This window comes from Mobula birostris, unplaced genomic scaffold (assembly GCF_030028105.1).
Source record: "Mobula birostris isolate sMobBir1 unplaced genomic scaffold, sMobBir1.hap1 scaffold_165, whole genome shotgun sequence".
Lineage (NCBI taxonomy): Eukaryota > Metazoa > Chordata > Chondrichthyes > Myliobatiformes > Myliobatidae > Mobula > Mobula birostris.
This window is the reverse complement of record NW_027274693.1, coordinates 707617-729729: the sequence shown is the minus strand read 5'-3', so window position 1 is coordinate 729729 and position 22113 is coordinate 707617.

The following is a 22113-nucleotide window of genomic DNA, read 5'->3' as shown; positions in this document are numbered from 1 at the left end:
TGCCAGTTAATGATGTTTAAAAACAACATTACCCTCATAGTTACATGCCTCTCATTATCCTGGTCCATGGGAAAACACAAGCCGAGCTTGATCAACTCCGGCTGGGTCATCTCGGGGAGGGTGTTTAATGATGAAAGACCCGAAACACCCGATGATCCGAGGATGCATTACTGATGATGTGTCCCAGTGCACACCCGGTCCATTGAACCAAGTGGTGTCGGACCATGATAATGAAAGGCATGGGCCAGATTCACCTGGCTTCACCACACAAGCCTAAGCCCCATAGCACCTCATACCTCACCACTCAAAACTCTGCAGCCTTACCTCTCCCAGTCACACATATACATCCACCAGCCCAACACTCAACCCTAATCCTAAAGTCCAAGGGGGCACACACCCCCACAAACCCTCGGCACATCCCAGAGATCATGCCACACCCCCACAAACCCTAGGCACACCCCGACTAACCCTGGCCACTCCCCCACAAACCCGATTACCTTTGTCAGGAGGGGCAAGATCCAAGAAAGGCAAGTGTTGGACCTGGTTAATGAAGGCGTGGGCCAGATCAAAGTGGCAGGGTCGCGTGAAATTGAATCTCAAGTGAGGAGATCAAAAAGCACAAGAGGGCTGATTTGCCCACTGCCCGCATACTCTCAACCTAACCTAACAGTGACACGCTCTTCATTCTCCCGGTCGACAAAATGCCAAGAATAAAGCCCAGATGCCCAAACGGCGAGAGAGAACCAGAAAGTTAAACCCAAGCTGGGTCCACAGAAAACCAGTCATCACTAAACTCAGGTGCAGAGACACCGAATGCCCAGTAAACACTGTCAATTTAACCCATGCAATCGCAGGCATACAGATGCCAGTTAATGATGTTTAAAAACAACATTACCCTCATAGTTACATGCCTCTCATTATCCTGGTCCATGGGAAAACACAAGCCGAGCTTGATCAACTCCGGCTGGGTCATCTCGGGGAGGGTGTTTAATGATGAAAGACCCGAAACACCCGATGATCCGAGGATGCATTACTGATGATGTGTCCCAGTGCACACCCGGTCCATTGAACCAAGTGGTGTCGGACCATGATAATGAAAGGCATGGGCCAGATTCACCTGGCTTCACCACAGGGGCCTATGCGCCACAACACCTCATACCTCACCACTCCAAACTCTGCAGCCTTACCTATCCCAGTCACATATACATCCACCAGCCCAACACTCAAACCTAATCCTAAAGTCCAAGGGGGCACACACCCCCACAAACCCTCGGCACACCCCGACTAACCCTGGCCACTCCCCCACAAACAGGATTACCTTTGTCAGGAGGGGCAAGATCCAAGAAAGGCAAGTGTTGGACCTGGTTAATGAAGGCGTGGGCCAGATCAAAGTGGCAGGGTCGCGTGAAATTGAATCTCAAGTCAGGAGATCAAAAAGCACAAGAGGGCTGATTTGCCCACTGCCCGCATACTCTCAACCTAACCTAACAGTGACACGCTCTTCATTCTCCCGGTCGACAAAATGCCAAGAACAAAGCCCAGATGCCCAAACGGCGAGAGAGAACCAGAAAGTTAAACCCAAGCTGGGTCCACAGAAAACAAGCCACCACTAAACTCAGGTGCAGAGACACCGAATGCCCAGTAAACACTGTCAATTTAACCCATGCATCCCCAGGCATACAGATGCCAGGTAATGATGTTTAAAAACGTCATTACCCTCATAGTTACATGCCTCTCATTATCCTGTTCCATGGGAAAACACAAGCCGAGCTTGATCAACTCCGGCTGGGTCAACTCGGGGAGGGTGTTTAATGATGAAAGACCCGAAACACCCGATGATCCGAGGATGCATTACTGATGATGTGTCCCAGTGCACACCCGGTCCATTGAACCAAGTGGTGTCGGACCACGATAATGAAAGGCATGGGCCAGATTCACCTGGCTTCACCACAGGGGCCTATGCGCCACAGCACCTCATACCTCACCACTCCAAACTCTGCAGCCTTACCTATCCCAGTCACATATACATCCACCAGCCCAACACTCAAACCTAATCCTAAAGTCCAAGGGGGCACACACCCCCACAAACCCTCGGCACATACCAGAGATCATGCCACACCCCCACAAACCCTAGGCACACCCCGACTAACCCTGGCCACTCCCCCACAAACCCGATTACCTTTGTCAGGAGGGGCAAGATCCAAGAAAGGCAAGTGTTGGACCTGGTTAATGAAGGCGTGGGCCAGATCAAAGTGGCAGGGTCGCGTGAAATTGAATCTCAAGTGAGGAGATCAAAAAGCACAAGAGGGCTGATTTGCCCACTGCCCGCATACTCTCAACCTAACCCTAACCCATGCAATCCCAGGCATACAGATGCCGGGTAATGATGTTTAAAAACAACATTGCCCTCATAGATAATTGCCTCTCATTATCCTGGTCCATGGGAAAACACAAGCCGAGCTTGATCAACTCCGGCTGGGTCATCTCGGGGAGGGTGTTTAATGATGAAAGACCCGAAACACCCCATGATCCGAGGATGCATTACTGATGATGTGTCCCAGTGCACACCCGGTCCATTGAACCAAGTGGTGTCGGACCACGATAATGAAAGGCATGGGCCAGATTCACCTGGCTTCACCACATGAGCCTATGCGCCACAGCACCTCATACCTCACCACTCCAAACTCTGCAGCCTTACCTATCCCAGTCACACATATACATCCACCAGCCCAACACTCAAATCTAATCCTAAAGTCCAAGGGGGCACACACCCCCACAAACCCTCGGCACATCCCAGAGATCATGCCACACCCCCACAAACCCTAGGCACACCCCGACTAACCCTGGCCACTCCCCCACAAACCCGATTACCTTTGTCAGGATGGGGCAAGATCCAAGAAAGGCAAGTGTTGGACCTGGTTAATGAAGGCGTGGGCCAGATCAAAGTGGCAGGGTCGCGTGAAATTGAATCTCGAGTGAGGAGATCAAAAAGCACAAGAGGGCTGATTTGCCCACTGCCCGCATACACTCAACCTAACCTAACAGTGACACGCTCTTCATTCTCCCGGTCGACAAAATGCCAAGAAGAAAGCCCAGATGCCCAAACGGCAAGAGAGAACCAGAAAGTTAAACCCAAGCTGGGTCCACCGAAAACAAGCCACCACTAAACTCAGGTGCAGAGACACCGAATGCCCAGTAAACACTGTCAATTTAACCCATGCAATCCCAGGCATACAGATGCCAGGTAATGATGTTTAAAAACAACATTACCATCATAGTTACATGTCTCTCATTATCCTGGTCCATGGGAAAACACAAGCCGAGCTTGATCAACTCCGGCTGGGTCATCTCGGGGAGGGTGTTTAATGATGAAAGACCCGAAACACCCCATGATCCGAGGATGCATTACTGATGATGTGTCCCAGTGCACACCCGGTCCATTGAACCAAGTGGTGTCGGACCACGATAATGAAAGGCAAGGGCCAGATTCACCTAGCTTCACCACACAAGCCTAAGCCCAATAGCACCTCATACATCACCACTCCAAACTCTGCAGCCTTACCTATCCCAGTCACATATACATCCACCAGCCCAACACTCAAACCTAATCCTAAAGTCCAAGGGGGCACACACCCCCACAAACCCTCGGCACATCCCAGTGATCATGCCACACCCCCACAAACCCTAGTCACACCCCGACTAACCCTGGCCACACCCCCACAAACACGATTACCTTTGTCAGGAGGGGCAAGATCCAAGAAAGGCAAGTGTTGGACCTGGTTAATGAAGGCGTGGGCCAGATCAAAGTGGCAGGGTCGCGTGAAATTGAATCTCAAGTGAGGAGATCAAAAAGCACAAGAGGGCTGATTTGCCCACTGCCCGCATACTCTCAACCTAACCCTAACCCAACGCTCGGCACATCCCAGTGATCATGCCACACCCCCACAAACCCTAGGCCCCCACAAACCCTCGGCACATCCCAGTGATCATGCCACACCCCCACAAACCCTAGGCCCCCACAAACCCTCGGCACATCCCAGTGATCATGCCACACCCCCACAAACCCTAGGCACACCCCGACTAACCCTGGCCACTCCCCCACAAACCCGAGTACCTTTGTCAGGAGCGGCAAGATCCAAGAAAGGCAAGTGTTGGACCTGGTTAATGAAGGCGTGGGCCAGATCAAAGTGGCAGGGTCGCGTGAAATTGAATCTCAAGTGAGGAGATCAAAAAGCACAAGAGGGCTGATTTGCCCACTGCCCGCATACACTCAACCTAACCTAACAGTGACACGCTCTTCATTCTCCCGGTCGACAAAATGCCAAGAACAAAGCCCAGATGCCGAAACGGCGAGAGAGAACCAGAAAGTTAAACCCAAGCAGGGTCCACAGAAAAGAAGTCACCACTAAGCTCAGGTGCAGAGACACCGAATGCCCAGTAAACACTGTCAATTTAACCCATGCATCCCCAGGCATACAGATGCCAGGTAACGATGTTTAAAAACATCATTACCCTCATAGTTACATGCCTCTCATTATCCTGGTCCATGGGAAAACACAAGCCGAGCTTGATCAACTCCGGCTGGGTCAACTCGGGGAGGGTGTTTAATGATGAAAGACCCGAAACACCCCATGATCCGAGGATGCATTACTGATGATGTGTCCCAGTGCACACCCGGTCCATTGAACCAAGTGGTGTCGGACCACGATAATGAAAGGCATGGGTCAGATTCACCTGGCTTCACCACTAAGCCCCATAGAACCTCATACCTCACCACTCAAAACTCTGCAGCCTTACCTATCCCAGTCACACATATACATCCACCAGCCCAACACTCAAACCTAATCCTAAAGTCCAAGGGGGCACACACCCCCACAAACCCTCGGCACATCCCAGTGATCATGCCACACCCCCACAAACCCTAGGCACACCCCGACTAACCCTGGCCACTCCCCCACAAACCCGAGTACCTTTGTCAGGAGCGGCAAGATCCAAGAAAGGCAAGTGTTGGACCTGGTTAATGAAGGCGTGGGCCAGATCAAAGTGGCAGGGTCGCGTGAAATTGAATCTCAAGTGAGGAGATCAAAAAGCACAAGAGGGCTGATTTGCCCACTGCCCGCATACTCTCAACCTAACCCTAATGCGCTAGTGCCACACCCCCACAACATCCCAGTGATCATGCCACACCCCCACAAACCCTAGGCACACCCCGACTAACCCTGGCCACACCCCCACAAACCCCATTACCTTTGTCAGGAGGGGCAAGATCCAAGAAAGGCAAGTGTTGGACCTGGTTAATGAAGGCGTGGGCCAGATCAAAGTGGCAGGGTCGCGTGAAATTGAATCTCAAGTGAGGAGATCAAAAAGCACAAGAGGGCTGATTTGCCCACTGCCCGCATACTCTCAACCTAACCCTAAACACTGTCAATTTAACCCATGCAATCGCAGGCATACAGATGCCAGGTAATGATGTTTAAAAACAACATTACCCTCATAGTTACATGCCTCTCATTATCCTGGTCCATGGGAAAACACAAGCCGAGCTTGATCAACTCCGGCTGGGTCATCTCGGGGAGGGTGTTTAATGATGAAAGACCCGAAACACCCGATGATCCGAGGATGCATTACTGATGATGTGTCCCAGTGCACACCCGGTCCATTGAACCAAGTGGTGTCGGACCATGATAATGAAAGGCATGGGCCAGATTCACCTGGCTTCACCACACAAGCCTAAGCCCCATAGCACCTCATACCTCACCACTCAAAACTCTGCAGCCTTACCTCTCCCAGTCACACATATACATCCACCAGCCCAACACTCAACCCTAATCCTAAAGTCCAAGGGGGCACACACCCCCACAAACCCTCGGCACATCCCAGAGATCATGCCACACCCCCACAAACCCTAGGCACACCCTGACTAACCCTGGCCAATCCCCCACAAACCCGATTACCTTTGTCAGGAGGGGCAAGATCCAAGAAAGGCAAGTGTTGGACCTGGTTAATGAAGGCGTGGGCCAGATCAAAGTGGCAGGGTCGCGTGAAATTGAATCTCAAGTCAGGAGATCAAAAAGCACAAGAGGGCTGATTTGCCCACTGCCCGCATACTCTCAACCTAACCCTAACCCTAACCCTAACCCTAACCCATGCATCCCCAGGCATACAGATGCCAGGTAATGATGTTTAAAAACGTCATTACCCTCATAGTTACATGCCTCTCATTATCCTGGGCCATGGGAAAACACAAGCCGAGCTTGATCAACTCCGGCTGGGTCATCTCGGGGAGGGTGTTTAATGATGAAAGACCCGAAACACCCCATGATCCGAGGATGCATTACTGATGATGTGTCCCAGTGCACACCCGGTCCATTGAACCAAGTGGTGACGGACCACGATAATGAAAGGCATGGGCCAGATTCACCTGGCTTGACCACAGGGGCCTATGCGCCACAGCACCTCATACCTCACCACTCCAAACTCTGCAGCCTTACCTATCCCAGTCACACATATACATCCACCAGCCCAACACTCAAACCTAATCCTAAAGTCCAAGGGGGCACACACCCCCACAAACCCTCGGCACATCCCAGAGATCATGCCACACCCCCACAAACCCTAGGCACACCCCGACTAACCCTGGCCACTCCCCCACAAACCCGATTACCTTTGTCAGGAGGGGCAAGATCCAAGAAAGGCAAGTGTTGGACCTGGTTAATGAAGGCGTGGGCCAGATCAAAGTGGCAGGGTCGCGTGAAATTGAATCTCAAGTGAGGAGATCAAAAAGCACAAGAGGGCTGATTTGCCCACTGCCCGCATACTCTCAACCTAACCTAACAGTGACACGCTCTTCATTCTCCCGGTCGACAAAATGCCAAGAATAAAGCCCAGATGCCCAAACGGCGAGAGAGAACCAGAAAGTTAAACCCAAGCTGGGTCCACAGAAAACCAGTCATCACTAAACTCAGGTGCAGAGACACCGAATGCCCAGTAAACACTGTCAATTTAACCCATGCAATCGCAGGCATACAGATGCCAGGTAATGATGTTTAAAAACAACATTACCCTCATAGTTACATGCCTCTCATTATCCTGGTCCATGGGAAAACACAAGCCGAGCTTGATCAACTCCGGCTGGGTCATCTCGGGGAGGGTGTTTAATGATGAAAGACCCGAAACACCCGATGATCCGAGGATGCATTACTGATGATGTGTCCCAGTGCACACCCGGTCCATTGAACCAAGTGGTGTCGGACCATGATAATGAAAGGCATGGGCCAGATTCACCTGGCTTCACCACACAAGCCTAAGCCCCATAGCACCTCATACCTCACCACTCAAAACTCTGCAGCCTTACCTCTCCCAGTCACACATATACATCCACCAGCCCAACACTCAACCCTAATCCTAAAGTCCAAGGGGGCACACACCCCCACAAACCCTCGGCACATCCCAGAGATCATGCCACACCCCCACAAACCCTAGGCACACCCCGACTAACCCTGGCCACTCCCCCACAAACCCGATTACCTTTGTCAGGAGGGGCAAGATCCAAGAAAGGCAAGTGTTGGACCTGGTTAATGAAGGCGTGGGCCAGATCAAAGTGGCAGGGTCGCGTGAAATTGAATCTCAAGTGAGGAGATCAAAAAGCACAAGAGGGCTGATTTGCCCACTGCCCGCATACTCTCAACCTAACCTAACAGTGACACGCTCTTCATTCTCCCGGTCGACAAAATGCCAAGAATAAAGCCCAGATGCCCAAACGGCGAGAGAGAACCAGAAAGTTAAACCCAAGCTGGGTCCACAGAAAACCAGTCATCACTAAACTCAGGTGCAGAGACACCGAATGCCCAGTAAACACTGTCAATTTAACCCATGCAATCGCAGGCATACAGATGCCAGTTAATGATGTTTAAAAACAACATTACCCTCATAGTTACATGCCTCTCATTATCCTGGTCCATGGGAAAACACAAGCCGAGCTTGATCAACTCCGGCTGGGTCATCTCGGGGAGGGTGTTTAATGATGAAAGACCCGAAACACCCGATGATCCGAGGATGCATTACTGATGATGTGTCCCAGTGCACACCCGGTCCATTGAACCAAGTGGTGTCGGACCATGATAATGAAAGGCATGGGCCAGATTCACCTGGCTTCACCACAGGGGCCTATGCGCCACAACACCTCATACCTCACCACTCCAAACTCTGCAGCCTTACCTATCCCAGTCACATATACATCCACCAGCCCAACACTCAAACCTAATCCTAAAGTCCAAGGGGGCACACACCCCCACAAACCCTCGGCACACCCCGACTAACCCTGGCCACTCCCCCACAAACAGGATTACCTTTGTCAGGAGGGGCAAGATCCAAGAAAGGCAAGTGTTGGACCTGGTTAATGAAGGCGTGGGCCAGATCAAAGTGGCAGGGTCGCGTGAAATTGAATCTCAAGTCAGGAGATCAAAAAGCACAAGAGGGCTGATTTGCCCACTGCCCGCATACTCTCAACCTAACCTAACAGTGACACGCTCTTCATTCTCCCGGTCGACAAAATGCCAAGAACAAAGCCCAGATGCCCAAACGGCGAGAGAGAACCAGAAAGTTAAACCCAAGCTGGGTCCACAGAAAACAAGCCACCACTAAACTCAGGTGCAGAGACACCGAATGCCCAGTAAACACTGTCAATTTAACCCATGCATCCCCAGGCATACAGATGCCAGGTAATGATGTTTAAAAACGTCATTACCCTCATAGTTACATGCCTCTCATTATCCTGTTCCATGGGAAAACACAAGCCGAGCTTGATCAACTCCGGCTGGGTCAACTCGGGGAGGGTGTTTAATGATGAAAGACCCGAAACACCCGATGATCCGAGGATGCATTACTGATGATGTGTCCCAGTGCACACCCGGTCCATTGAACCAAGTGGTGTCGGACCACGATAATGAAAGGCATGGGCCAGATTCACCTGGCTTCACCACAGGGGCCTATGCGCCACAGCACCTCATACCTCACCACTCCAAACTCTGCAGCCTTACCTATCCCAGTCACATATACATCCACCAGCCCAACACTCAAACCTAATCCTAAAGTCCAAGGGGGCACACACCCCCACAAACCCTCGGCACATACCAGAGATCATGCCACACCCCCACAAACCCTAGGCACACCCCGACTAACCCTGGCCACTCCCCCACAAACCCGATTACCTTTGTCAGGAGGGGCAAGATCCAAGAAAGGCAAGTGTTGGACCTGGTTAATGAAGGCGTGGGCCAGATCAAAGTGGCAGGGTCGCGTGAAATTGAATCTCAAGTGAGGAGATCAAAAAGCACAAGAGGGCTGATTTGCCCACTGCCCGCATACTCTCAACCTAACCCTAACCCATGCAATCCCAGGCATACAGATGCCGGGTAATGATGTTTAAAAACAACATTGCCCTCATAGATAATTGCCTCTCATTATCCTGGTCCATGGGAAAATACAAGCCGAGCTTGATCAACTCCGGCTGGGTCATCTCGGGGAGGGTGTTTAATGATGAAAGACCCGAAACACCCCATGATCCGAGGATGCATTACTGATGATGTGTCCCAGTGCACACCCGGTCCATTGAACCAAGTGGTGTCGGACCACGATAATGAAAGGCATGGGCCAGATTCACCTGGCTTCACCACATGAGCCTATGCGCCACAGCACCTCATACCTCACCACTCCAAACTCTGCAGCCTTACCTATCCCAGTCACACATATACATCCACCAGCCCAACACTCAAATCTAATCCTAAAGTCCAAGGGGGCACACACCCCCACAAACCCTCGGCACATCCCAGAGATCATGCCACACCCCCACAAACCCTAGGCACACCCCGACTAACCCTGGCCACTCCCCCACAAACCCGATTACCTTTGTCAGGATGGGGCAAGATCCAAGAAAGGCAAGTGTTGGACCTGGTTAATGAAGGCGTGGGCCAGATCAAAGTGGCAGGGTCGCGTGAAATTGAATCTCGAGTGAGGAGATCAAAAAGCACAAGAGGGCTGATTTGCCCACTGCCCGCATACTCTCAACCTAACCCTAACCCTAACCCTAACCCTAACCCTAACCCTAACCCTAACCCTAACCCAACGCTCGGCACATCCCAGTGATCATGCCACACCCCCACAAACCCTAGGCCCCCACAAACCCTCGGCACATCCCAGTGATCATGCCACACCCCCACAAACCCTAGGCCCCCACAAACCCTCGGCACATCCCAGTGATCATGCCACACCCCCACAAACCCTAGGCACACCCCGACTAACCCTGGCCACTCCCCCACAAACCCGAGTACCTTTGTCAGGAGCGGCAAGATCCAAGAAAGGCAAGTGTTGGACCTGGTTAATGAAGGCGTGGGCCAGATCAAAGTGGCAGGGTCGCGTGAAATTGAATCTCAAGTGAGGAGATCAAAAAGCACAAGAGGGCTGATTTGCCCACTGCCCGCATACACTCAACCTAACCTAACAGTGACACGCTCTTCATTCTCCCGGTCGACAAAATGCCAAGAACAAAGCCCAGATGCCGAAACGGCGAGAGAGAACCAGAAAGTTAAACCCAAGCAGGGTCCACAGAAAAGAAGTCACCACTAAGCTCAGGTGCAGAGACACCGAATGCCCAGTAAACACTGTCAATTTAACCCATGCATCCCCAGGCATACAGATGCCAGGTAACGATGTTTAAAAACATCATTACCCTCATAGTTACATGCCTCTCATTATCCTGGTCCATGGGAAAACACAAGCCGAGCTTGATCAACTCCGGCTGGGTCAACTCGGGGAGGGTGTTTAATGATGAAAGACCCGAAACACCCCATGATCCGAGGATGCATTACTGATGATGTGTCCCAGTGCACACCCGGTCCATTGAACCAAGTGGTGTCGGACCACGATAATGAAAGGCATGGGTCAGATTCACCTGGCTTCACCACTAAGCCCCATAGAACCTCATACCTCACCACTCAAAACTCTGCAGCCTTACCTATCCCAGTCACACATATACATCCACCAGCCCAACACTCAAACCTAATCCTAAAGTCCAAGGGGGCACACACCCCCACAAACCCTCGGCACATCCCAGTGATCATGCCACACCCCCACAAACCCTAGGCACACCCCGACTAACCCTGGCCACTCCCCCACAAACCCGAGTACCTTTGTCAGGAGCGGCAAGATCCAAGAAAGGCAAGTGTTGGACCTGGTTAATGAAGGCGTGGGCCAGATCAAAGTGGCAGGGTCGCGTGAAATTGAATCTCAAGTGAGGAGATCAAAAAGCACAAGAGGGCTGATTTGCCCACTGCCCGCATACTCTCAACCTAACCTAACAGTGACACGCTCTTCATTCTCCCGGTCGACAAAATGCCAAGAATAAAGCCCAGATGCCCAAACGGCGAGAGAGAACCAGAAAGTTAAACCCAAGCTGGGTCCACAGAAAACCAGTCACCACTAAACTCAGGTGCAGAGACACCGAATGCCCAGTAAACACTGTCAATTTAACCCATGCAATCCCAGGCATACAGATGCCGGGTAATGATGTTTAAAAACAACATTGCCCTCATAGTTACATGCCTCTCATTATCCTGGTCCATGGGAAAACACAAGCCGAGCTTGATCAACTCCGGCTGGGTCAACTCGGGGAGGGTGTTTAATGATGAAAGACCCGAAACACCCCATGATCCGAGAATGCATTACTGATGATGTGTCCCAGTGCACACCCGGTCCATTGAACCAAGTGGTGTCGGACCATGATAATGAAAGGCATGGGCCAGATTCACCTGGCTTCACCACTAAGCCCCATAGCACCTCATACCTCACCACTCCAAACTCTGCAGCCTTACCTATCCCAGTCACACATATACATCCACCAGCCCGACACTCAAACCTAATCCTAAAGTCCAAGGGTGCACACACCCCCACAAACCCTCGGCACATCCCAGTGATCATGCCACACCCCCACAAACCCTAGGCACACCCCGACTAACCCTGGCCACTCCCCCACAAACCCGATTACCTTTGTCAGGAGGGGCAAGATCCAAGAAAGGCAAGTGTTGGACCTGGTTAATGAAGGCGTGGGCCAGATCAAAGTGGCAGGGTCGCGTGAAATTGAATCTCAAGTGAGGAGATCAAAAAGCACAAGAGGGCTGATTTGCCCACTGCCCGCATACTCTCAACCTAACCTAACAGTGACACGCTCTTCATTCTCCCGGTCGACAAAATGCCAAGAATAAAGCCCAGATGCCCAAACGGCGAGAGAGAACCAGAAAGTTAAACCCAAGCTGGGTCCACAGAAAACCAGTCACCACTAAACTCAGGTGCAGAGACACCGAATGCCCAGTAAACACTGTCAATTTAACCCATGCAATCCCAGGCATACAGATGCCGGGTAATGATGTTTAAAAACAACATTGCCCTCATAGTTACATGCCTCTCATTATCCTGGTCAATGGGAAAACACAAGCCGAGCTTGATCAACTCCGGCTGGGTCAACTCGGGGAGGGTGTTTAATGATGAAAGACCCGAAACACCCCATGATCCGAGAATGCATTACTGATGATGTGTCCCAGTGCACACCCGGTCCATTGAACCAAGTGGTGTCGGACCATGATAATGAAAGGCATGGGCCAGATTCACCTGGCTTCACCACTAAGCCCCATAGCACCTCATACCTCACCACTCCAAACTCTGCAGCCTTACCTATCCCAGTCACACATATACATCCACCAGCCCGACACTCAAACCTAATCCTAAAGTCCAAGGGTGCACACACCCCCACAAACCCTCGGCACATCCCAGTGATCATGCCACACCCCCACAAACCCTAGGCACACCCCGACTAACCCTGGCCACTCCCCCACAAACCCGATTACCTTTGTCAGGAGGGGCAAGATCCAAGAAAGGCAAGTGTTGGACCTGGTTAATGAAGGCGTGGGCCAGATCAAAGTGGCAGGGTCGCGTGAAATTGAATCTCAAGTGAGGAGATCAAAAAGCACAAGAGGGCTGATTTGCCCACTGCCCGCATACTCTCAACCTAACCTAACAGTGACACGCTCTTCATTCTCCCGGTCGACAAAATGCCAAGAATAAAGCCCAGATGCCCAAACGGCGAGAGAGAACCAGAAAGTTAAACCCAAGCTGGGTCCACAGAAAACCAGTCACCACTAAACTCAGGTGCAGAGACACCGAATGCCCAGTAAACACTGTCAATTTAACCCATGCAATCCCAGGCATACAGATGCCGGGTAATGATGTTTAAAAACAACATTGCCCTCATAGTTACATGCCTCTCATTATCCTGGTCCATGGGAAAACACAAGCCGAGCTTGATCAACTCCGGCTGGGTCAACTCGGGGAGGGTGTTTAATGATGAAAGACCCGAAACACCCCATGATCCGAGAATGCATTACTGATGATGTGTCCCAGTGCACACCCGGTCCATTGAACCAAGTGGTGTCGGACCATGATAATGAAAGGCATGGGCCAGATTCACCTGGCTTCACCACTAAGCCCCATAGCACCTCATACCTCACCACTCCAAACTCTGCAGCCTTACCTATCCCAGTCACACATATACATCCACCAGCCCGACACTCAAACCTAATCCTAAAGTCCAAGGGTGCACACACCCCCACAAACCCTCGGCACATCCCAGTGATCATGCCACACCCCCACAAACCCTAGGCACACCCCGACTAACCCTGGCCACTCCCCCACAAACCCGATTACCTTTGTCAGGAGGGGCAAGATCCAAGAAAGGCAAGTGTTGGACCTGGTTAATGAAGGCGTGGGCCAGATCAAAGTGGCAGGGTCGCGTGAAATTGAATCTCAAGTGAGGAGATCAAAAAGCACAAGAGGGCTGATTTGCCCACTGCCCGCATACTCTCAACCTAACCTAACAGTGACACGCTCTTCATTCTCCCGGTCGACAAAATGCCAAGAATAAAGCCCAGATGCCCAAACGGCGAGAGAGAACCAGAAAGTTAAACCCAAGCTGGGTCCACAGAAAACCAGTCACCACTAAACTCAGGTGCAGAGACACCGAATGCCCAGTAAACACTGTCAATTTAACCCATGCAATCCCAGGCATACAGATGCCGGGTAATGATGTTTAAAAACAACATTGCCCTCATAGTTACATGCCTCTCATTATCCTGGTCCATGGGAAAACACAAGCCGAGCTTGATCAACTCCGGCTGGGTCAACTCGGGGAGGGTGTTTAATGATGAAAGACCCGAAACACCCCATGATCCGAGAATGCATTACTGATGATGTGTCCCAGTGCACACCCGGTCCATTGAACCAAGTGGTGTCGGACCATGATAATGAAAGGCATGGGCCAGATTCACCTGGCTTCACCACTAAGCCCCATAGCACCTCATACCTCACCACTCCAAACTCTGCAGCCTTACCTATCCCAGTCACACATATACATCCACCAGCCCGACACTCAAACCTAATCCTAAAGTCCAAGGGTGCACACACCCCCACAAACCCTCGGCACATCCCAGTGATCATGCCACACCCCCACAAACCCTAGGCACACCCCGACTAACCCTGGCCACTCCCCCACAAACCCGATTACCTTTGTCAGGAGGGGCAAGATCCAAGAAAGGCAAGTGTTGGACCTGGTTAATGAAGGCGTGGGCCAGATCAAAGTGGCAGGGTCGCGTGAAATTGAATCTCAAGTGAGGAGATCAAAAAGCACAAGAGGGCTGATTTGCCCACTGCCCGCATACTCTCAACCTAACCCTAACCCAACGCTCGGCACATCCCAGTGATCATGCCACACCCCCACAAACCCTAGGCCCCCACAAACCCTCGGCACATCCCAGTGATCATGCCACACCCCCACAAACCCTAGGCCCCCACAAACCCTCGGCACATCCCAGTGATCATGCCACACCCCCACAAACCCTAGGCACACCCCGACTAACCCTGGCCACTCCCCCACAAACCCGAGAACCTTTGTCAGGAGCGGCAAGATCCAAGAAAGGCAAGTGTTGGACCTGGTTAATGAAGGCGTGGGCCAGATCAAAGTGGCAGGGTCGCGTGAAATTGAATCTCAAGTGAGGAGATCAAAAAGCACAAGAGGGCTGATTTGCCCACTGCCCGCATACACTCAACCTAACCTAACAGTGACACGCTCTTCATTCTCCCGGTCGACAAAATGCCAAGAACAAAGCCCAGATGCCGAAACGGCGAGAGAGAACCAGAAAGTTAAACCCAAGCAGGGTCCACAGAAAAGAAGTCACCACTAAGCTCAGGTGCAGAGACACCGAATGCCCAGTAAACACTGTCAATTTAACCCATGCATCCCCAGGCATACAGATGCCAGGTAACGATGTTTAAAAACATCATTACCCTCATAGTTACATGCCTCTCATTATCCTGGTCCATGGGAAAACACAAGCCGAGCTTGATCAACTCCGGCTGGGTCAACTCGGGGAGGGTGTTTAATGATGAAAGACCCGAAACACCCCATGATCCGAGGATGCATTACTGATGATGTGTCCCAGTGCACACCCGGTCCATTGAACCAAGTGGTGTCGGACCACGATAATGAAAGGCATGGGTCAGATTCACCTGGCTTCACCACTAAGCCCCATAGAACCTCATACCTCACCACTCAAAACTCTGCAGCCTTACCTATCCCAGTCACACATATACATCCACCAGCCCAACACTCAAACCTAATCCTAAAGTCCAAGGGGGCACACACCCCCACAAACCCTCGGCACATCCCAGTGATCATGCCACACCCCCACAAACCCTAGGCACACCCCGACTAACCCTGGCCACTCCCCCACAAACCCGAGTACCTTTGTCAGGAGCGGCAAGATCCAAGAAAGGCAAGTGTTGGACCTGGTTAATGAAGGCGTGGGCCAGATCAAAGTGGCAGGGTCGCGTGAAATTGAATCTCAAGTGAGGAGATCAAAAAGCACAAGAGGGCTGATTTGCCCACTGCCCGCATACTCTCAACCTAACCCTAATGCGCTAGTGCCACACCCCCACAACATCCCAGTGATCATGCCACACCCCCACAAACCCTAGGCACACCCCGACTAACCCTGGCCACACCCCCACAAACCCCATTACCTTTGTCAGGAGGGGCAAGATCCAAGAAAGGCAAGTGTTGGACCTGGTTAATGAAGGCGTGGGCCAGATCAAAGTGGCAGGGTCGCGTGAAATTGAATCTCAAGTGAGGAGATCAAAAAGCACAAGAGGGCTGATTTGCCCACTGCCCGCATACTCTCAACCTAACCCTAAACACTGTCAATTTAACCCATGCAATCGCAGGCATACAGATGCCAGGTAATGATGTTTAAAAACAACATTACCCTCATAGTTACATGCCTCTCATTATCCTGGTCCATGGGAAAACACAAGCCGAGCTTGATCAACTCCGGCTGGGTCATCTCGGGGAGGGTGTTTAATGATGAAAGACCCGAAACACCCGATGATCCGAGGATGCATTACTGATGATGTGTCCCAGTGCACACCCGGTCCATTGAACCAAGTGGTGTCGGACCATGATAATGAAAGGCATGGGCCAGATTCACCTGGCTTCACCACACAAGCCTAAGCCCCATAGCACCTCATACCTCACCACTCAAAACTCTGCAGCCTTACCTCTCCCAGTCACACATATACATCCACCAGCCCAACACTCAACCCTAATCCTAAAGTCCAAGGGGGCACACACCCCCACAAACCCTCGGCACATCCCAGAGATCATGCCACACCCCCACAAACCCTAGGCACACCCTGACTAACCCTGGCCACTCCCCCACAAACCCGATTACCTTTGTCAGGAGGGGCAAGATCCAAGAAAGGCAAGTGTTGGACCTGGTTAATGAAGGCGTGGGCCAGATCAAAGTGGCAGGGTCGCGTGAAATTGAATCTCAAGTCAGGAGATCAAAAAGCACAAGAGGGCTGATTTGCCCACTGCCCGCATACTCTCAACCTAACCTAACAGTGACACGCTCTTCATTCTCCCGGTCGACAAAATGCCAAGAATAAAGCCCAGATGCCCAAACGGCGAGAGAGAACCAGAAAGTTAAACCCAAGCTGGGTCCACAGAAAACCAGTCATCACTAAACTCAGGTGCAGAGACACCGAATGCCCAGTAAACACTGTCAATTTAACCCATGCAATCGCAGGCATACAGATGCCAGGTAATGATGTTTAAAAACAACATTACCCTCATAGTTACCTGCCTCTCATTATCCTGGTCCATGGGAAAACACAAGCCGAGCTTGATCAACTCCGGCTGGGTCATCTCGGGGAGGGTGTTTAATGATGAAAGACCCGAAACACCCGATGATCCGAGGATGCATTACTGATGATGTGTCCCAGTGCACACCCGGTCCATTGAACCAAGTGGTGTCGGACCATGATAATGAAAGGCATGGGCCAGATTCACCTGGCTTCACCACACAAGCCTAAGCCCCATAGCACCTCATACCTCACCACTCAAAACTCTGCAGCCTTACCTCTCCCAGTCACACATATACATCCACCAGCCCAACACTCAACCCTAATCCTAAAGTCCAAGGGGGCACACACCCCCACAAACCCTCGGCACATCCCAGAGATCATGCCACACCCCCACAAACCCTAGGCACACCCCGACTAACCCTGGCCACTCCCCCACAAACCCGATTACCTTTGTCAGGAGGGGCAAGATCCAAGAAAGGCAAGTGTTGGACCTGGTTAATGAAGGCGTGGGCCAGATCAAAGTGGCAGGGTCGCGTGAAATTGAATCTCAAGTGAGGAGATCAAAAAGCACAAGAGGGCTGATTTGCCCACTGCCCGCATACTCTCAACCTAACCTAACAGTGACACGCTCTTCATTCTCCCGGTCGACAAAATGCCAAGAATAAAGCCCAGATGCCCAAACGGCGAGAGAGAACCAGAAAGTTAAACCCAAGCTGGGTCCACAGAAAACCAGTCATCACTAAACTCAGGTGCAGAGACACCGAATGCCCAGTAAACACTGTCAATTTAACCCATGCAATCGCAGGCATACAGATGCCAGGTAATGATGTTTAAAAACAACATTACCCTCATAGTTACATGCCTCTCATTATCCTGGTCCATGGGAAAACACAAGCCGAGCTTGATCAACTCCGGCTGGGTCATCTCGGGGAGGGTGTTTAATGATGAAAGACCCGAAACACCCGATGATCCGAGGATGCATTACTGATGATGTGTCCCAGTGCACACCCGGTCCATTGAACCAAGTGGTGTCGGACCATGATAATGAAAGGCATGGGCCAGATTCACCTGGCTTCACCACACAAGCCTAAGCCCCATAGCACCTCATACCTCACCACTCAAAACTCTGCAGCCTTACCTCTCCCAGTCACACATATACATCCACCAGCCCAACACTCAACCCTAATCCTAAAGTCCAAGGGGGCACACACCCCCACAAACCCTCGGCACATCCCAGAGATCATGCCACACCCCCACAAACCCTAGGCACACCCCGACTAACCCTGGCCACTCCCCCACAAACCCGATTACCTTTGTCAGGAGGGGCAAGATCCAAGAAAGGCAAGTGTTGGACCTGGTTAATGAAGGCGTGGGCCAGATCAAAGTGGCAGGGTCGCGTGAAATTGAATCTCAAGTGAGGAGATCAAAAAGCACAAGAGGGCTGATTTGCCCACTGCCCGCATACTCTCAACCTAACCTAACAGTGACACGCTCTTCATTCTCCCGGTCGACAAAATGCCAAGAATAAAGCCCAGATGCCCAAACGGCGAGAGAGAACCAGAAAGTTAAACCCAAGCTGGGTCCACAGAAAACCAGTCATCACTAAACTCAGGTGCAGAGACACCGAATGCCCAGTAAACACTGTCAATTTAACCCATGCAATCGCAGGCATACAGATGCCAGGTAATGATGTTTAAAAACAACATTACCCTCATAGTTACATGCCTCTCATTATCCTGGTCCATGGGAAAACACAAGCCGAGCTTGATCAACTCCGGCTGGGTCATCTCGGGGAGGGTGTTTAATGATGAAAGACCCGAAACACCCGATGATCCGAGGATGCATTACTGATGATGTGTCCCAGTGCACACCCGGTCCATTGAACCAAGTGGTGTCGGACCATGATAATGAAAGGCATGGGCCAGATTCACCTGGCTTCACCACACAAGCCTAAGCCCCATAGCACCTCATACCTCACCACTCAAAACTCTGCAGCCTTACCTCTCCCAGTCACACATATACATCCACCAGCCCAACACTCAACCCTAATCCTAAAGTCCAAGGGGGCACACACCCCCACAAACCCTCGGCACATCCCAGAGATCATGCCACACCCCCACAAACCCTAGGCACACCCCGACTAACCCTGGCCACTCCCCCACAAACCCGATTACCTTTGTCAGGAGGGGCAAGATCCAAGAAAGGCAAGTGTTGGACCTGGTTAATGAAGGCGTGGGCCAGATCAAAGTGGCAGGGTCGCGTGAAATTGAATCTCAAGTGAGGAGATCAAAAAGCACAAGAGGGCTGATTTGCCCACTGCCCGCATACTCTCAACCTAACCTAACAGTGACACGCTCTTCATTCTCCCGGTCGACAAAATGCCAAGAATAAAGCCCAGATGCCCAAACGGCGAGAGAGAACCAGAAAGTTAAACCCAAGCTGGGTCCACAGAAAACCAGTCATCACTAAACTCAGGTGCAGAGACACCGAATGCCCAGTAAACACTGTCAATTTAACCCATGCAATCGCAGGCATACAGATGCCAGTTAATGATGTTTAAAAACAACATTACCCTCATAGTTACATGCCTCTCATTATCCTGGTCCATGGGAAAACACAAGCCGAGCTTGATCAACTCCGGCTGGGTCATCTCGGGGAGGGTGTTTAATGATGAAAGACCCGAAACACCCGATGATCCGAGGATGCATTACTGATGATGTGTCCCAGTGCACACCCGGTCCATTGAACCAAGTGGTGTCGGACCATGATAATGAAAGGCATGGGCCAGATTCACCTGGCTTCACCACATGAGCCTATGCGCCACAGCACCTCATATCTCACCACTCCAAACTCTGCAGCCTTACCTATCCCAGTCACACATATACATCCACCAGCCCAACACTCAAACCTAATCCTAAAGTCCAAGGGGGCACACACCCCCACAAACCCTCGGTACATCCCAGAGATCATGCCACACCCCCACAAACCCTAGGCACACCCCGACTAACCCTGGCCACTCCCCCACAAACCCGATTACCTTTGTCAGGAGGGGCAAGATCCAAGAAAGGCAAGTGTTGGACCTGGTTAATGAAGGCGTGGGCCAGATCAAAGTGGCAGGGTCGCGTGAAATTGAATCTCAAGTGAGGAGATCAAAAAGCACAAGAGGGCTGATTTGCCCACTGCCCGCATACTCTCAACCTAACCTAACAGTGACACGCTCTTCATTCTCCCGGTCGACAAAATGCCAAGAATAAAGCCCAGATGCCCAAACGGCGAGAGAGAACCAGAAAGTTAAACCCAAGCTGGGTCCACAGAAAACCAGTCATCACTAAACTCAGGTGCAGAGACACCGAATGCCCAGTAAACACTGTCAATTTAACCCATGCAATCGCAGGCATACAGATGCCAGGTAATGATGTTTAAAAACAACATTACCCTCATAGTTACCTGCCTCTCATTATCCTGGTCCATGGGAAAACACAAGCCGAGCTTGATCAACTCCGGCTGGGTCATCTCGGGGAGGGTGTTTAATGATGAAAGACCCGAAACACCCGATGATCCGAGGATGCATTACTGATGATGTGTCCCAGTGCACACCCGGTCCATTGAACCAAGTGGTGTCGGACCATGATAATGAAAGGCATGGGCCAGATTCACCTGGCTTCACCACACAAGCCTAAGCCCCATAGCACCTCATACCTCACCACTCAAAACTCTGCAGCCTTACCTCTCCCAGTCACACATATACATCCACCAGCCCAACACTCAACCCTAATCCTAAAGTCCAAGGGGGCACACACCCCCACAAACCCTCGGCACATCCCAGAGATCATGCCACACCCCCACAAACCCTAGGCACACCCCGACTAACCCTGGCCACTCCCCCACAAACCCGATTACCTTTGTCAGGAGGGGCAAGATCCAAGAAAGGCAAGTGTTGGACCTGGTTAATGAAGGCGTGGGCCAGATCAAAGTGGCAGGGTCGCGTGAAATTGAATCTCAAGTGAGGAGATCAAAAAGCACAAGAGGGCTGATTTGCCCACTGCCCGCATACTCTCAACCTAACCTAACAGTGACACGCTCTTCATTCTCCCGGTCGACAAAATGCCAAGAATAAAGCCCAGATGCCCAAACGGCGAGAGAGAACCAGAAAGTTAAACCCAAGCTGGGTCCACAGAAAACCAGTCATCACTAAACTCAGGTGCAGAGACACCGAATGCCCAGTAAACACTGTCAATTTAACCCATGCAATCGCAGGCATACAGATGCCAGGTAATGATGTTTAAAAACAACATTACCCTCATAGTTACATGCCTCTCATTATCCTGGTCCATGGGAAAACACAAGCCGAGCTTGATCAACTCCGGCTGGGTCATCTCGGGGAGGGTGTTTAATGATGAAAGACCCGAAACACCCGATGATCCGAGGATGCATTACTGATGATGTGTCCCAGTGCACACCCGGTCCATTGAACCAAGTGGTGTCGGACCATGATAATGAAAGGCATGGGCCAGATTCACCTGGCTTCACCACACAAGCCTAAGCCCCATAGCACCTCATACCTCACCACTCAAAACTCTGCAGCCTTACCTCTCCCAGTCACACATATACATCCACCAGCCCAACACTCAACCCTAATCCTAAAGTCCAAGGGGGCACACACCCCCACAAACCCTCGGCACATCCCAGAGATCATGCCACACCCCCACAAACCCTAGGCACACCCCGACTAACCCTGGCCACTCCCCCACAAACCCGATTACCTTTGTCAGGAGGGGCAAGATCCAAGAAAGGCAAGTGTTGGACCTGGTTAATGAAGGCGTGGGCCAGATCAAAGTGGCAGGGTCGCGTGAAATTGAATCTCAAGTGAGG